The sequence below is a fragment of the Acinonyx jubatus genome, chromosome D2 (assembly GCF_027475565.1).
Source record: "Acinonyx jubatus isolate Ajub_Pintada_27869175 chromosome D2, VMU_Ajub_asm_v1.0, whole genome shotgun sequence".
Taxonomy (NCBI): domain Eukaryota; kingdom Metazoa; phylum Chordata; class Mammalia; order Carnivora; family Felidae; genus Acinonyx; species Acinonyx jubatus.
In genome coordinates, this window is record NC_069393.1 from 26,602,409 (window position 1) to 26,619,599 (window position 17,191).

General features: G+C 34.2%; 1 protein-coding gene across 7 annotated transcripts in view; it reads right to left on the minus strand.

Annotated features, from left to right (window-relative positions):
* Nucleotides 1-17,191, minus strand: part of CTNNA3 (catenin alpha 3) — a 1,731,503-nt gene that overhangs the window by 337,733 nt on the left and 1,376,579 nt on the right. The gene's annotated exons all lie outside the window — the stretch shown is intronic.

Genomic DNA, 17,191 nt, shown 5'->3' on the forward strand with positions numbered 1-17,191 from the left:
TTTTCAGATTTCTGGAGTGTCATAAAAATATGAGATATTTTTAAATAAATATTTGATTAATAGTATTTTAATTATTTTTAATGTAAAGAGACCAAATATTTTGTCAGGATAATTTTGGATCTCTGAAAAGTAAACAGAATCAAAGACAATAAACCACATTTTTATAGAAATATTTTCAAAGATTATCTTTCTCCTTTATGTCATTTTTTTTCTACCCAGCCTGGGACCATATAATCATTTCTCATCCTATCCAATATAAGCCCCAAGAAAGTACCAAAAAGAATTGGTGTGTTAACAGTTGAAATTATAAACATGAAGATATTTAAAGAAAGAAATCACTTGAGTTGCTAAATACAGGAAAATGTAATTAAAGGTAATAACTCTATCTCATAGAAATAATAAAAAAAAAACAATAAACTTTCTTTTGTTAAGATATTTTCCCATTCGTCAAAAGGCGGGGGTTCCAAGATGGTGGTATAGGAAGACCCTGAATTCACTTTCTCTCATGGACACCAAATCTGTAGGTATATGTGGAATAATTCCCACTGAAAAAGAACTGAAAACTAGGTAAACAGTTGTCTCCACAACAATGGATTAAAGGACCATATCACGAGACGTAGGAGAGGCAGAGATGCAGTCTTCCCAATATCCAACCCACACAATAGGGAGGAAATTTCTTGAATCCAGAGATTCTCCCTAAGGAGTAAGGAGTTTGTGCTCCATATCAGGCACCTCAACACCTAGGATCTACATTAAGAGATAAGATAGGATCTACATTAGAGAGATATCACATTGGGTGATAAGTGAAGGAGATTTATTTGCTAATCTTAAGACATCTGCCAGAGGTGCAGGGACAAGTTGGTATGTTCTCTGGGGATGGAGGTGCTGATAATACCATATTTATTCTCTCTCTCTAGCTTGCTAGCACAGGGGGGTGTGGGCAAACACAGCCTCACTAAAGCCAAGGGTGTGCCCACCCAAGCACTCTTCTCCAACAATGTGAAAACTGCAGATATACCCTGTCCCCAACCACTCTTTCATAGCTTCACTAAAAGCCCTGGGATTTGCATCTTTTGGCCTCACCCAAGCTTACAGGTGCCTCCAGAAAGCTTATACACTCATCTGAACTCCAAATATTGCAACTGTAAACCAAGGGACACCTCCCGATTTCCTAGCGTGGAAGTCAGCTAGGAGTCAGCTAGGGACCAATTGTGATCCCACAGGATTATGTATATGTACATACATTAAAAGCTGCTGCCTAAGGATTTGGCTTCCAATCAGCTGAAACTAGGTGCTGACTGAGATCACTCTCTTTTGATACACTGAGGATGTGTCTTGGCACATCCTCAAAAATTGGAACCTACCAAGAATAAATAGTCCAAAAACAACAACAAAATCAGGTTACTTAGACAATCACAAAGGTTCAAGACACAACCAAAGCAAGGGCAAAGTTGAACTCCTACACAAAGCCACTGCTTCAGTGCTGAGAGAAGTCACTATTTCACGTGATATATAGAAACAAACACAAAGGTTGAAACAAAATGGGGAAACAGAGGAATATGTTTGAAACAAAAGAACAGGATGAAACCTCAGAAAAAGACCTTAATGAAACAGAGATAAATAATGTACATGATAAAGAGTTCAAAGTAATTGTGATGCTCACCAAATTTATAAAGATAAAGAAGAATGGATTAACACAGTAAAAACTTCAACAAAGGCATAAAACATATAAGTAGGTACCAAAAAGAGGTCACAGAGCAAAAGAATACAATAACTGAGCTGAAAGATTATATTAGAGGAATTCAGCAGTAGACTAGAAGAAGGACAAGAATGGATCAATAATCTGAAAGATGGGGCAGTGGAACTCACATCAAAAGTGCAACAAAATGAAAAAAAAAAAAAAGTAAAGATAGCTTAAGAGACCTATGGGACAACATCAAGCAGAATAATATTTGCATTACAGGGGGCCCAGAAGGAAAAGAGAGGAGAAACAGGCAGAAATTGAATTTGAAGAAATAATGTCAGAAAATGTACTTATCTTGGGAAAGGAAAGAGATATCCAGGCCCTGGAAGCACAGAGGGTTCCAAAGAATATAAATCCAAAGGGACCAACACCAAACACATTATAAGTAAAATGTCAGAAGTTAAAGATTAAGAGAGAATCTTAAAGCAGCAAGAGAGAAACAATGTGTTATATATAAGGCAATCCCCGTGTGACTATCAGCTGATTTTTTAGCAAAAACATTGCAGGCCAGAAGGAAATAGTATGATGTATTCAAAGTGCTGAGGGGAAAAAGCTTTCAAATAAGAATAATCTACCCAGAAAGGCTTACATTCAGAATTGATAGAGAGATAAAGAATTTTCCAGACAGCCAAAAGCTAAAGGAGTTCACCATTAAACTGGCATTATAAGAAATGTTAAAGGGACTTCTTGAGGCAGAAAAGAGAGGTCACTTAACGAATAACAAGAAAACATATGAAAGTAAAACTATCGCTGATAAAGGTGAATATTTAGTAAAGGTAGTGAATTAACCATTTATAAAGGTAGTATGGAAGTTAAAAGACAAAAGTAATAAAATTAACTATAAATATAGTAATTAGTTAAGGGAGGTACAAAATTTGAAAATGTAAACTGTGATATCAAAAACATAAAATGTGTTGGTGGGGGGGAGTAAAAATGCAGAGGATTAAAATGCATTCTAAGTTTCTATCAACCCCAAAAAGATTCATATATATACACACCCACACATATATATGTATAGGTTCTTTTATATATATATATAGCTTGTTATATGTGAACCTCATGGTAACCACAAAGCAAAAACCTATATTAGATGCATTAAAGGCAAAGAGTAAGGAATGTAAACAAGACATGAGAGTCACCAAACTACAATGGAAGAGAGCAAGAGAAGAAAGTAACAAAGAGGAACTATAAAAACATCCAGAAAACAATTAATCACATTACAATAAGTACATACTTAATTACTTTAAGTGTTAATGTAATAAATTCTCCAATCAAAGAGTGCTAAAAGGATGAGAAAACAATATAACTGCATGCTACCCACAAGAGATTAAAAACAGACCTAAGGAAAAACAGACTAAAAATGAAGGGATGGAAAAAGGTACTCTATGCAAATGGAAACAAAAGGAAAGTTGGTGTAACTATACTTAGATCAGTCAAAATAGACTTCAAAACAAAAACTGTAATAGAAGACAAAAAATAATAAATAAATACATAAATAAATAAATGGCTGTTATATAAAGTCAGTCCAACAAGAGGATATAACATTTGTAAATATTTCTGCACCAATAAGGAACACCTAAATATATAAAGCAAATATTAAAAACCTTAAAGGGAGACATTGACAGCCATACATTAATAGTAGGGGACTTTAATAACCCTACTGACATAGATGGATAAATCATCCAGACAATCAATCAATCAATCAATCAATCAATAAAACAGTGCTAAACAGCATATTAGACCAGATGGACCTAACAGATATATACAAACATTCTATCCAATAGCAGGAGATATACATTCTTCTTACATGAACATGGAACATTCTTCAAGATGGATCACATGTTAGGCCACAAAACAAGTTTTAATCAGTTTAAGAAGAATGAAATCATATCAATAAACTCTTTGACACCATGATATGAAATTCAAATTTCCTCAATTGCAAAAACACAACTGGAAAAATCACAAATATGTAGATATTAAACAACATCCTAAAGAACAGTCAGTGAATTAATGAAGAAAGAAAAGTATAAATTAAAAAAAATACATTGATATTATTAAATGTAAATATAAAAATTCAATATCAGGGTGCCTGGGTGGCTCAGTTGGTTGAGCGACTAACTTCAGCTCAGGTCATGATCTCACAGTCCGTGAGTTCAAGCCCCGTGTCAGGCTCTGTGCTGACAGCTCAGAGCCTGGAGCCTGCTTCAGATTCTGTGTCTCCCTGTCTCTCTCCTGCTCATGCTCTGTCTCTCTCTGTCTCAAAAATAAATAAAAACATTGAAAAAATTAAAAAAAATTCAATATCTATGGGACACATTTCATTAATAAATATCAAGATCATCTCCAATAATGCACAAAAAGCATTTGATAAAATTCAAAACTTATCATAAAACCCTTCACAAAATGGGTATAGATGAAACATACATCAATATAATAAAGTTCATATATGAAAAACCCACAGTAAACATACTCAATGATTAAAAGCTAAAAGCTTTTCCTCTAAGACTAGTAATAAGACATGGATGCCCACTCTTACCACTTTCCCTCAACATATTATTCAAAATCCTAGCCAAAATAATCAGATAAGAATAAGAAATAAAAGACTCCCAAATTCATAAGGAAGAAGTAAAATTGTCACTCTTTGAAGATGACTTGATACCATATGTAGGAAACCCTAAAGTCTCCACCAAAAATGTTAAAACTAATCAATTTTAGTAAAGCTATAGGACACAAAATCAATAGACAAAAATCTGTTCCATTTCTCCACGTTAATAATGAACTAACAGAAAGAAAAAATTAATAAAACAACCCTATTTATAATAGCACCAAAAAGAATAAAATGCCTAGGGATAAATTTAATCAAAGAGGTAAAAGGCTTATACACTGAAAACTGTAAGACATTGATGAAATTTAAGATGACACAAATAAATGGAAAGATAATCCAAACTCATGAATTTCAAGAATATTGTTAAAATAGCCATACTATCTAAAACAATCTATAGATACAATGCAAATTCAATCAAAATTTCAATGACATTTTTCACAGAACTAGAAAAAATATTTCTAAAATTTGTATGGAACCACAAAAGACCCTGAATAGCCAAAATAATCTTGAGAAAAAGGAACAAATCTGAAGATGTCACATTCCATGACTTCAAACTATAATACAAAGCTGTAATCATCAAAACAGCATGGTACTGGCATACAAACAGACAATAGATCAATGGAATAGAATAGAGAGCCCAGAAAAACTCATACATATACGATCAATTAATTTCTAACAAAGGAGCCAAGAATATACATGGGAAAATATGCTGGGAAAACTGGACACCTACATGCAAAAGAATGAAGCTGGACCACTCTCTTACACCATACACAAAGTTTACTCCAAATGCATTAAAGACTTAAATGTAAGACCTGAAACCATAAAACTCCTAAGTAACCATAAGCAGAACCAAAGAAGTCATCAGAATTCCCCAAGATGGAGGCCCAGTTGGAAGACCCTAGGCTTGTATTGTCCAATGAACACCACTAGATAACTAACAAACCATCCTAAATAACCCAGAAATTGGCCGGAAGACTGACAGAACAAATTCCACAATTAAACAGAGAAGTGGCCATATCAAAAAAGGTAAGAAGTACAGAGATGTGGTTTATGGCGAGAAACAGATTACAGCACTGTGGAAGGGAGGGAGCCCTGGTGCAGAGAAGGTGGAGAGGTAGAGAGAAAGAGAGAGAGAGAGAGAGAGAGAGAGAGAGAGAGAGAGAGAGAGAGAAGCAGACAGGGAACACACAAGGAGAACATTTTCCCAGAGCTATTGGCTTAGAAAATGAAAGTGGCTGAATTGTGTGAGTTCTTGCTAACAGTAGGACTTAAAGCCTGGAGTTTTAAAGGTCAGGGAGCTTGGCTGGGATAGAGCCTGGAGGGCGTTGCCTTGCTCTTGGAGAGAAGGCAGGCAAACAACCCAGGGGCAGATAGCATGGAACTGTGATCCAAAGAATGTCTGGGACACACAATGGGGAGATTATTCACTCTTAGTGTGTCTTGGAGAGGCAGCATTTAGAGAGATGCCTCGCTGGGAACAGGGGAGCTGGCCTGTGCCATTTCTCTCTCCCTCCCCTCAGCATAAACACAGAGCCACCTGTGGGAGGCAGCACAGCATTTCAGCCCAAATGCTGGTTGCCTAACCTATTTACATGAAGCCCCACCCTCCTGTGCTCTGTCAGGACTGCCCTTCTCAGTCCACTTTGCCTCAGTCCCAGTGTGGTGGGCCCCCCCTCAGAAGACCAGCACAAGCCCCTACCCACAACATATCTCCCAACCAGAGAATTCTGCAGGGTCTCAGTTCTGCTGGAGTTGGTGTCAGGCCTTATTTCATAAGCAGACTAGAGCAAACCTAGTTAAAACTCACCACATTTAGGCCAGGGATGAAACACTGCCCAGAGAAGGCAAAGGGAGCCCCTGCAGTGACTGGTCTGAAGGATAAAACAGCCAAAATACAATTAGTTGAGCTCATGCAGCACACACTGGAGACACTCCCTGAAGCTCCAGGCCTTGGACACTACATGATCTCTTCTTCATACTTTCAGGAGCAGGAGACATAACTGGATTCTCTAACACATAGAAGAAGGCAGAGACTTTGAAAAATGCCAAGATGGAGGAATTTATCATAAATGAAAGAATAAGGTAAGGCCATGGCCAGAGATCTAAATGAAACAGATATAAGTAACATGCCTGATGGAGAATTTAAAGCAACAATCGTAAGGATGCTCACTGGGTTTGAGAAAATAGACTACACCAGTGAGAACCTTACAACAGAAATAAAAAAAGTTTAAAAAACCAAAGAAGAATACAATAAACAAGATTGGAAACAGGCTTGATGCAATGAATGGCAGGCTGGAAAAAGCAGAGGAATGAATTAATGACATAGAAAACAAAATAATGGGGTGCCTGGGTAGCTCAGTCAGTTGAGCATCTGCCTTTTGATTTCAGCTCAGTTCATTATCTCACAGGCCTCACGTAGGTCTCTGCATTCTGCATGGAGTCTTCTTAAGATTCTCTCCTTTTCTCTTTGCTCTCTGCCCCTACCCTACTCACTCTCTCTCTCAGCAAGAAAACCAAAAACAAACAAAATAAAACAAGAAAAATAATGGAAATAATGAAGCTGAACCAAAGAGAGAAAGAAGAATTATACAACACGAGAATAGACTTAGGGAAATCAGTGACTCAATCAAAAGTAATAACATTCTCATTATAGGAGTCCCAGAAGAAGAGAAAGTAAAGGGGGCAGGTTTATTTGAGGAAATTATAGCTGAAAACCTAATTTGGGGAAGGAAACAGACACTCAAATCCAAGAGGCACAGAGAACTCCCATCGAAATCAACAAAAGCAGGTCAACATCAAGATTTATTGTAATTGAATTTGAAAAATATAGTGATAAAGAAAAAAAAATCTTAAAATCAGCAAGACAAAAGAAGTCCTTAACTTACAAGGGAAGACCTATAAGGCTAGCTAGAGATTTCTCAACAAAAACTTGGCAAGCCAGAAGGGAATGGCATGATATATTCAAAGTGCTGAACGGGGAAAATCTGCAGTCAACAATACTCTGTACAGCAAGGGAATCACTCAGATCAGAAGGAGAGATAAAGAGTTTACCAAACAAAACTAAAGGAGTTAGTGACCACTAAACAAGCCCTGCAAGAAATATTAAAGGGGACTCTGAGTGCAAAAGAGAAACCAAAAGTGACAAAGACAAGAAAGGATCAGAGAAAATATCCAGAAATAACAACAAAACACATAATAAAATGGGAATAAATATATATCTATCAAAATTACTTTGTATGTAAATGGACTAAGTACTCCAATTAAAAGACAAAGGGTGTCAGAATGGATTTAAAAAAACAAAACAAAACAAAACAAAACAAGACCCAGCAGATAGCCTTTCCTCTGCCATTCTGCCTGCTGCTCCTGTGCTCCTATTCAATAAACTTCTATCTTCTTAAAAACAAACAAACAAAAAAATAAGACCCATCTATACGCTACCTATAGGAGACTCATTTTAGACCTAAAGACACTTGCAGATTGAAAGTGAGAGGTTGGAGAAACATTTATCATTTAAATGAATGTCAAAAGAAAGTAAGAGTAGCAATACTTATCTGGGACAAACCAGACTTTTTGTTCTTGTATTGTTTTTGTATTGCTTTGGTATCAGGGTAGTAATGATTTTGAATGTGTTCCCTCTATTCCATTATTTGTAAGATTTTGATAAAGACTGTCATTAACATTTTTTTTTTGATGTTTAATAGGATTCACCAATGAAATCATGTCTTGGGATTTTCTGTGCTGGGAGATTTTTGATTCCTAATTCAATTTTCATTCTTGTTATTGGTCTAAGAAGATTTCCTGTTTCTTGGATTCAGAATTCATGATTCAATCTTGGTAACTTATGCATTTTCAGGAATTATGTATTTTTTTTCTGAATTACCCAAGTTGTTAGTAAATAATTGTTTATAGTAATCTGTTATCACACTATGTATTTCTGTGGTTATCTGTTGTATTGTTTTCTCTTCCATTTCTCATTTTGGTTTTTGAGTCTTCTCTCTCTCTCTCTCTCTCTCTCTCTCTCACTCTTTCTTAGGTAATGCAGTAAAAGCATAGCCAATTTTCTTTATTTTTTGCAACAAATGGTCATCGCTCTCAATGTTATTTCATTATTTATTCTGGTCTCTATTTTATTTGTTTCTAACTTTTTTTTTGCTTGTTATTTCCTTCCTCTACTAAATTTCAGCTAAGTTTATTCTTTTTGTAGTTCCTGTGTATATTGTTAAGTTATTTATTTCAACTTTTTTTCTTAAGAATTTATAGCATAAATTTCACTCTAATATCTGCTTTTGCTACATCCCATAGATATTAGAATATTGTGTTTTCTTTTTCTATTGTTTTGAGATACATTTTGATTTACTATTTGATTTCTTACTTGGTCTAATGCTTGCAGTAGTGTGTTGTCTAATATTTATATTTTAAATGTTTTATATTTACCAAAAAAGGAAAACATAGGCAGTAAGCTCTTTGATAGTGGTCTTCAGGTTGAATTTTTGAATCTTACGTCAAAAGCAAAGCCAACAAGAGAAAAAATAAATAATTAGGACTACATACAATTAAAAAGTTTCTGGCCAGCAAAGGATATCAATAAAATGAAAAAGAAACCTACTAAATGAGAGAAAATATTGGCAAATGATGTATTTAATTAGGGGTTAATATCCAAATGATATAAAGAACTCATACAACTCAACACCAAAAAAAACAGTGTAATTAATAAATAGGCAGAGGGGTATCTGGGTGGCTCAGCCGGTTAAGCGTCTGACTCTTGGTTTCAGCCTAGGTCATGATCTCACCGTTTGTGATATCAAGCCCCATGTCTGATAGCATGGAGCCTGCTTGGGATTCTCTCTTTCCCTCTCTCTCTGCTGCTCCCCTACTCACTCTAGATTTCTCTCTCTTTCTGTCAAAATAAATAAGCATTTAAAAAAATAAAAATAATTTAACAAATGAAAAAATTGGCGGAGAATATTTACCCAAAGAAAATGAGAACACTAATTCAAAAAGATATATGTTCATTGCAGTATTATTTACGATAGCCACAATATGAAAGCAACCTAATTGTCCACTGATAGATAACGGATAAAGAAAAGGCAATGTGTGTGTGTGTGTGTGTGTGTGTGTGTGTGTGCGCGCGCGTGCATGTACATGCACACACACACACAATTGAATATTACTCAGACATAAAAAAAGAATGAAACCTTGTCATTCCCCAAAACATAGATGGGCCTGGAGGTTATTATGCGAAGTGAAATAAGTCAGAGAAGGACAAATACTTTATGATTTCACTTACATGTGGAATCTATATAAAACAAAACACATAAAAAAAGCAAAACAAAACTAATAAAGAGAACAGATTGGTGGTTATCAGAGGAGAAGGGGATGATGGGTGTACGAAAAAGGTGAAGTGATGGGTGTACAAAAAAGGTGAAGGCCAATTGTATGATGATGAATGGTAACTGGACTCTTTAGTGTATACAAATATTATTATGTTGTATACCTGACACTAACATATACCAATTTTACCTGGTAATAATTAGATCAAAATAAAACAGTATGCTGCTAGCATAAAAACAAACACATAGACCAATGAAACAGAATAGAAAGCCAAAAATAGGCCCATGTGTCTCCAGGTTAATCTGTGACAAAGGTGCCAAGAGCACAAAATGAGGCATGGATACTCTCTTCAGTATGTGGTTCTAGGATAACTGGATATCCAAATGCAAAAAGATGGAACTGGACCCTTATCTCACAGCATGAAGACTTAAACATACGACTTGAAACCATAAAATTACTAGAACACTGGAAAACTACTACTTGACATAATTGACATTGGTCTTAGCAATGTTTTTTTTTGGAAATTACACTAAATAACAGGTAACAAAAGTGAAAATATACAAGTGGGATTGAATTAAACTAAAAAAATGCATAGAAAGGAAACAATTGGCAAAGTGAAGAGAACCTATATAATGGGAGAAAATATCTGCAAACCACATATCTGGTAAAGGGTTAATATCCAAAATATATTAAGAATTGATACAACAATTTATACAAGAATTATTTTAAAAACAAATAATAATAATAACCTAATAATCAAATGAGCAGAGTGAATAAACATTTTTCTAGGAAAGACATACAGATGGCCAACAGGTATATGAAAAGGCGCTCAACATCATTAAATATCAAGAAAATGCAAATCATATACCTCATACTTGTTAGTATGGTTATTATCAAAAAGGCAAATGATAACAAGTGTTGGTGAGGAAGAAGAGAAAAGGTAATACTTTTACACTGTTGGTGAAATGCAAATTGATATAGCCACTATGGAAAACCATATGGATATAAATACAGCATGATGACAGTCATATGAAGAATTTAAGTTGAAGTCATAGAAGCAAAGAGTGGAATGGTGGTTGCCAATGGCTAGGAGGTAGGGGAAATGAAGAGATGTTAGCCAAAGGGTACAAAGTTTCAGTTATGCAGGATAAATGAGTTCTGGAGTTCCAAGGTACAGTATAGTAACTATAGTTAATACTACTATATTAGAGTAGTTAAAATTTGCTGACAGTAGATCTTAAGTGTTCTTACTACTACAAAAAAAAAAGTAATCATGTGAGGTGATGAACATGTTATTTATCTTGATCGTGACAATCTTTTCACAATGTACATATATATTAATATATCATGTTTTACATCTTAAATATACACAATTTTTATTTGTCAATTATCTCTATAAAGCCAAAAAAATAAAAACATAAAAAATGTAAAGAAATAGATAATCATATGCAAAAATTTCCAAAATAACATAATATTGAAGGAGTCTAAGGATGCATCCGTTAATATGGTCAACCTATAGATTGCCCTTTTTTAAATTAAGATTTCAAAGTACTCTCAAAAATTTCTCTGAAGTTTACTTTAAAGGTTAATGATAGTAACATTCATTAACTCTTCACTAGATTCAAGGCACTTTTGTAAATGTGGGCTGTGATTTAAATGCTAAAAAAAATACCCTTGTTAATCTGGGGTTAAAACTTAGTTGAATGGTGAAGACAATGAAAAATGAGGACTCTTGCCCAGGGTAGTTCTGCAGAACAGAGATATGAACTCACACTGCCAGGATGTACAGTCTACACTCTTAACTACTATACTATGTTCTATTGACAAAGTCTCTATACTCTTTACTACAATATTATATTGATGAAGACTCTGCCCTATGTGAAGATGCAAAATTAGAAGAGATTAATTTTTAGAGTAATGATTCTACCCCTAGAAGATAAGAAGTACTTTATCTTACACAAAAATATTGATAAATATTATTTTTCCTATATCCAAATCTCTGCATGTATTCTTACAATCCTATCTGCTATGTTTTTGATATAGGGAAATGTTGGTGATATTGGGCACTAAAACTTTATTTAGTCCCCTCTTTCTTTTACCTACTAAAATGTATTATTTATACCCTACTTCTTAACTCCTACATCTGTCAGGAGTATCTACCCTGGCCTTTCTTCTGTCCATTCTTTACGTGTAATAAAAAGTGTCACCTGGTCATGTGTGACTATTAAAAATTAAATTCATTAAAATTAACTAAGACTTAAAATCCAGTCCCTCAATCACATATTTCAAGTGCTGTTGACACATGTGGCTGGGTTGACTACTGTTTTGAGATGGAGATACCGAACATTTCTATTATCACAGAAACCTCTTTGGATAATAATATTCTATAGTGAGATTCCATGACACCACTGTCTCACTTTCAATGGATGGGATATCAAAGGCAATGAGAGAGCTAACTCACACCACCTCACCTAGGAAAGAAGTCCCAACCCACAGCTTCCCTTTATATGGATGTGAATCCCAAAGCACAGCTCTAATTTAGATTTTTTCCCTGAATTCTAGAACTCTGTATCCAACTGCCTCTTAAAAATTCTATCTAAATCTTTCATAATACCTTAAATTCATCCTATCTAAACACTCACTAAAAAGAGTTCTTCTCATCTACCAAACAAATGTGCCACAATAATACTTAAGCTCTCCCTATCAAAGCCTTCAATCTGTTACAGTATACTGTCTCTAGAAGAGTGAAACTACTACCGTCATCTTCCTGTGTAGATCTTGGCTAAAAAAAGACAAACAAAAAATCATGCAAAGGTCTAGTTTTCACTGCCATGTGAGATAATGTGAGAAAGATTTAGAGTATTTTAAGGAAAATAAAACATAGCCTTTTCATTATTGCTACATGATTACATTTTAACTCCTCTAGAGGCCTTTTGCTAATAAACTAATATTAGCTCCAATTAAAATAAAATCTTTCAGAAGCAAATGTTTAATTTCTGAAGTACAGATGGAAACTACTACTTTTTCACTCTAACAGCATAAATGAACTACTCAAAGCTGATATGTAATACATTTCTCATTTCATTAGCTTAAACATCAGCTGTGGGTGTGCTTTACTCATACTATGGACATATGGTTGCTTGGATGAGACTAGAAGTGAATTTTTTTAATGCTTTCAAGAAAATACAAACTGAGTATAATTAAGTAGCCAGTTAATGGTAATTTAGAAGGAACAACAAATTGACAAACCTGCCTTGAATGCATAATCTACCTAAGTTTCATGAAAATGAGTTTTACACATAATATACCATGATGTTATACAGTTATTGATCAAGAAAGGAGGGGGCACCTTAAGCAAATTCACTCTAATCAATTGAAATGCCAGGTAGTATAAACTGTTCTGATGTTTAGAGCATAGCTTTATTAAACAAAGGTGGCTTCTGGGTCAATACATTCTAAGCTTCAAACTTAATGTATCTTGTCTATTTTATATTGCCAAATTCTAAAACAGTCCTGAGCTCTTTAGAAATCTGTACTTTCTCTATTGACTTTATCACAATATACAGAATATGGCACTGTGCTAAGCATTTTATATGCAATGCCTCATGTAATACTCACAGCAGCCCTGTAAGGCAGGAACTATTGTTATCCAGCTGAGGAAACTGAGATCATACGCTAATATGTGGGAGCTGATAATGGAGACTGCAGAGCTAGCTCTCTGAACCCCAATGCTGTACTGACTCCTTTTGATAAGTATAATCCTGGGGGCTTCTTCATTGCAGTGCTCCTGAGAGAATGCATGTTAATTTTCTGGCCATAAGGACAACAAATCTAAAGGGCCAGCTTTGCCTGGGCCTTGAATCTCTTTCTGGTAGTAACCCAAGAATATTTTACTCCTTCTTAAACCTTGCTAAAATTATTATGTGCATTTGAAAGTAGGTGACAGTACATAATTGTAAGAATAAATAGGTCAGAAAAGAATTCAGACTCATTACAGGTAATGATTTAAATTTATGTTATCAAATTATGTTTTCTATCATTTGTAAAACTCAGACTGAAATATTTCTGATTATATATTATCTTTGTAAGTTACTAATGGTAGAGATATTTGGCTTTGAAAGTTCACTTAACACTAAGTTATTTCTTTACGTTACGCTAAGTAACTGGGAAGGAATTAATAATAGCAGAAAATGCAATTAAGCAAACTTCTATCAATGCTCCATACCCTTCATTTCTTTTATTTGTTGAAAATACATCGATTATTATAGTTCATATTTTTAACATGTAGGAATCCAATATCATGTATCAAAAATGTACTTGGTCCCTCAAATTATATTTTATAAAATCCAATGGCTTGTCAGAATTGTGCCATTTTTCACATGAGAAGATCAAGAATCAGAGTTGAGTGCTTTATGACACATCACACAGTTAACAAGACCTCACTATTCTACTCTACACATACCTTCCAAACATCTGGAGTATCTCCAAAAATTAAAAAAAAAAAATTAAATAGAGAAAAAGCCTTTGTTATAGCTTCATGATACTTATAATCATTCCCCTTTCTACCAGGATCTCTTTTTACATATGACATTCTGAATCACTTCATATGTGATTCATATGAATGTGAATATGCTTTATATACTTCTAGTGACTTTATATACTTCTTTATATACTTCTAGTGACTTAGAAAATGAACTCCTTTATCTGGAGCTAAAATTTTAAAAAATTTGATGTATCTAAATAATATGTTTTTTTAATATTTTTAAAAATGTTTATTTATTTTTGAGAGACAGAATGTGAGCAGAGGAGGGGCAGAGAGAGGGAGGGAGACACAGAATCCGAAACAAGCTCCAGACTCTGAGCTGTCAGCACAAAGCCCAACGCGGGGCTCAAACTCATGAGCCATGAGATTATGACCTGAGGTGAAGTCAGGCGCTTAACCAACTGAGCCACCCTGGCACCCTAAATAATATATTAATATTAAGAAATAATATATCTTGATTTAAATGTTCTGGAAATTTCTCAATGACTACTTAATATAAAAATTTTTCTCTTTCATACTTCATATCATTGTCAAATTTGTTTATATCACAATGACTGGTTAAATAAATATAATTATTTAAATATCTAAAACTGAACCTGAATCAAATAATATACTATGATGACCTTGCTTGCTTATGTACCACTTTATTTTAATGGAGTTAAAAATCACCTCTTTAAAAAAATTTTGGAGGGGTAGTTTCCTTTGTATTTTTCAGTACAAATTTTCAAATATTTAAATTATCAATATAATCTTATACTTCTCAAAATCTATCAATCTAAATCTTTACCAAGTGTGATAGTTAACCCTACTCATGGCTCCCAGTGATCCCAACCTCCTGGTATTTATGTCTTTCTGTACCTTTTTCCTACACTGTACCAGATCTGTGTGCCCTGTAAGATGTAGCATAAGTGATGGTATGTTACTTCTTAGAATATGTTAAGAAAATACATCAAGGATTCCATCTTAGTCATTCTCTCTCTTACACATTGTTTGCTCTGTGAACTTTAGCTATTAGGTTGCAAACAGCCCTATAAAGAGGCTCATAAGGCAATGAACTAACACCAGTAACCAACAGCTATCAAGGATATGAGGCCTCAGGTCAACAGCCAAATGAGTGAGCTTAGAAATGGACCCTTTAGAAAATTTATAGCAATACGGGCTTACCTCAAGAAACAAGAAAAATCTCAAATAAACAATCAAACCTTACAAGAAGCTAGGAAAAAAGAACAAAGCCCAAAGTTAGTAGAAGGAAGGAAATAATAAAGATCAGTGAATACATGAAATAGAGACTGAATTTTAAAAAATAAAACAGATCAATAAAATAAAGAGCTGATTCTTTGAAAAAATAAACAAAATTGATAAACCTTTAGTCAGACTCATCAAGAAGAAGAGAAGGCCCAAATAAAATCAGAAAAAAAGGGGTGCCTGGGTGGCTTAGTCAGTTAAGTGTTAGACTTCAGTTCAGGTCATGATCTCATGGTTTGTGAGTTCAAGCCCCACATCAGGCACTGTGCTGACAGGGCAGAGCCTGCTTCAGACCCTCTATCTCTCTCTCTCTCTGTCACTCCCCAGCTCATTCTCTCTCTCTCTCTCTCTCTCAAAAATAAATAGATCAACATTTAAATAAAATAAATAAAAGAGAAAAAGTAACAACTAACACCACAAAATACAAAGAATTATAAGAGACTACATAAACAATTATATGCCAACAAATTATACAATCTAGAAGAAGTGGATAAATTCCTACAAACATACAATCTTCTAAAAAGTAATCAAGAAGAAATAGAAAATCTGAATGGGCAGATTATTAGAAATGATATAAATTAGTAATCAGAAAACTCCCAAAAAATGACAGTCCAGGATCAGGTGCCTTCAGAGGTAAATTCTATGAAGCATTTAAAGATAGTTAATACCTATCCTACTCAAACTCGTTCAACAAAATGAAGAGAAAGGAATGCTTCCAAAATCATTCTATATGGCCAGTATTACCTGATACCAGTACCAAACAAGATACCACACACAAAAAAGAACTTCAGAGGCCAATGTCTATGATTAACATGGATGCAAAAATCCTCAGAAAATATTAGCCCCCTAAATTCAACAGTATATTAAAAGGATCATACCATGATCAAGTAGTAGTTATTCCAGGGATAGAAGCCTGGTTCAATATCCACAAATGAATCAAAGTGACATACCACATTAACAAAATGAAGGATCATCTCAATAAATGCAGAAAAAGTATTTCACGAAATTCAAAATCGATTCGTGGTTAAAAACTCTCAATAAAGTGGATATGGAGGGAACATATCTCTATATAATAAAGGTCATATATAGCACACTTTCAGCTAATATCATACTCAAAAGTGAAAAGCTGAAACTTTTCCCTCTAAGATCAGGAACAAGACAAGGATACCCACTCCCATCACTTTTATTCAACATATTATTCAAAATCCTAGCCACAACAATCAGACAAGAATAAGAAATAAAAGGTATCCAAATTTGTGAGGACGAAGTAAAACTGTCACTCTTTGAAGATGACATGATACTATATGAAGAAAACTCTAAAGACTTCACCAAAAAACTGTTAAAGTTAATAAATGAATTCAGTAAAGCTATAGGATACAAAATTAATACGCAAAATCTGTTGCATTTGTACACATTAATTTTGAACTACGAGAAAGAAAAATTAAGAAAATAATTCCATTTGTAATTGCACCAAAAAGAATAAAATACCTAAGGATAAATGTAACCAAGGAGGTGAGAGACTTATGCATGAAAACTACAAGACACTGATGATAGAAATTTAAGATGACACAAATAAATGGAAAGATATTCCATGCTCATTAATTGCAAGAATTATTATTGTTAAAATGTCCATACTACCCAAAGCAATCTACAGATCCAATGCAATCCCTATTGAAGTTTCAATAGCATTTTTCACAGAACTTGAAAAAATATTTCTAAAATT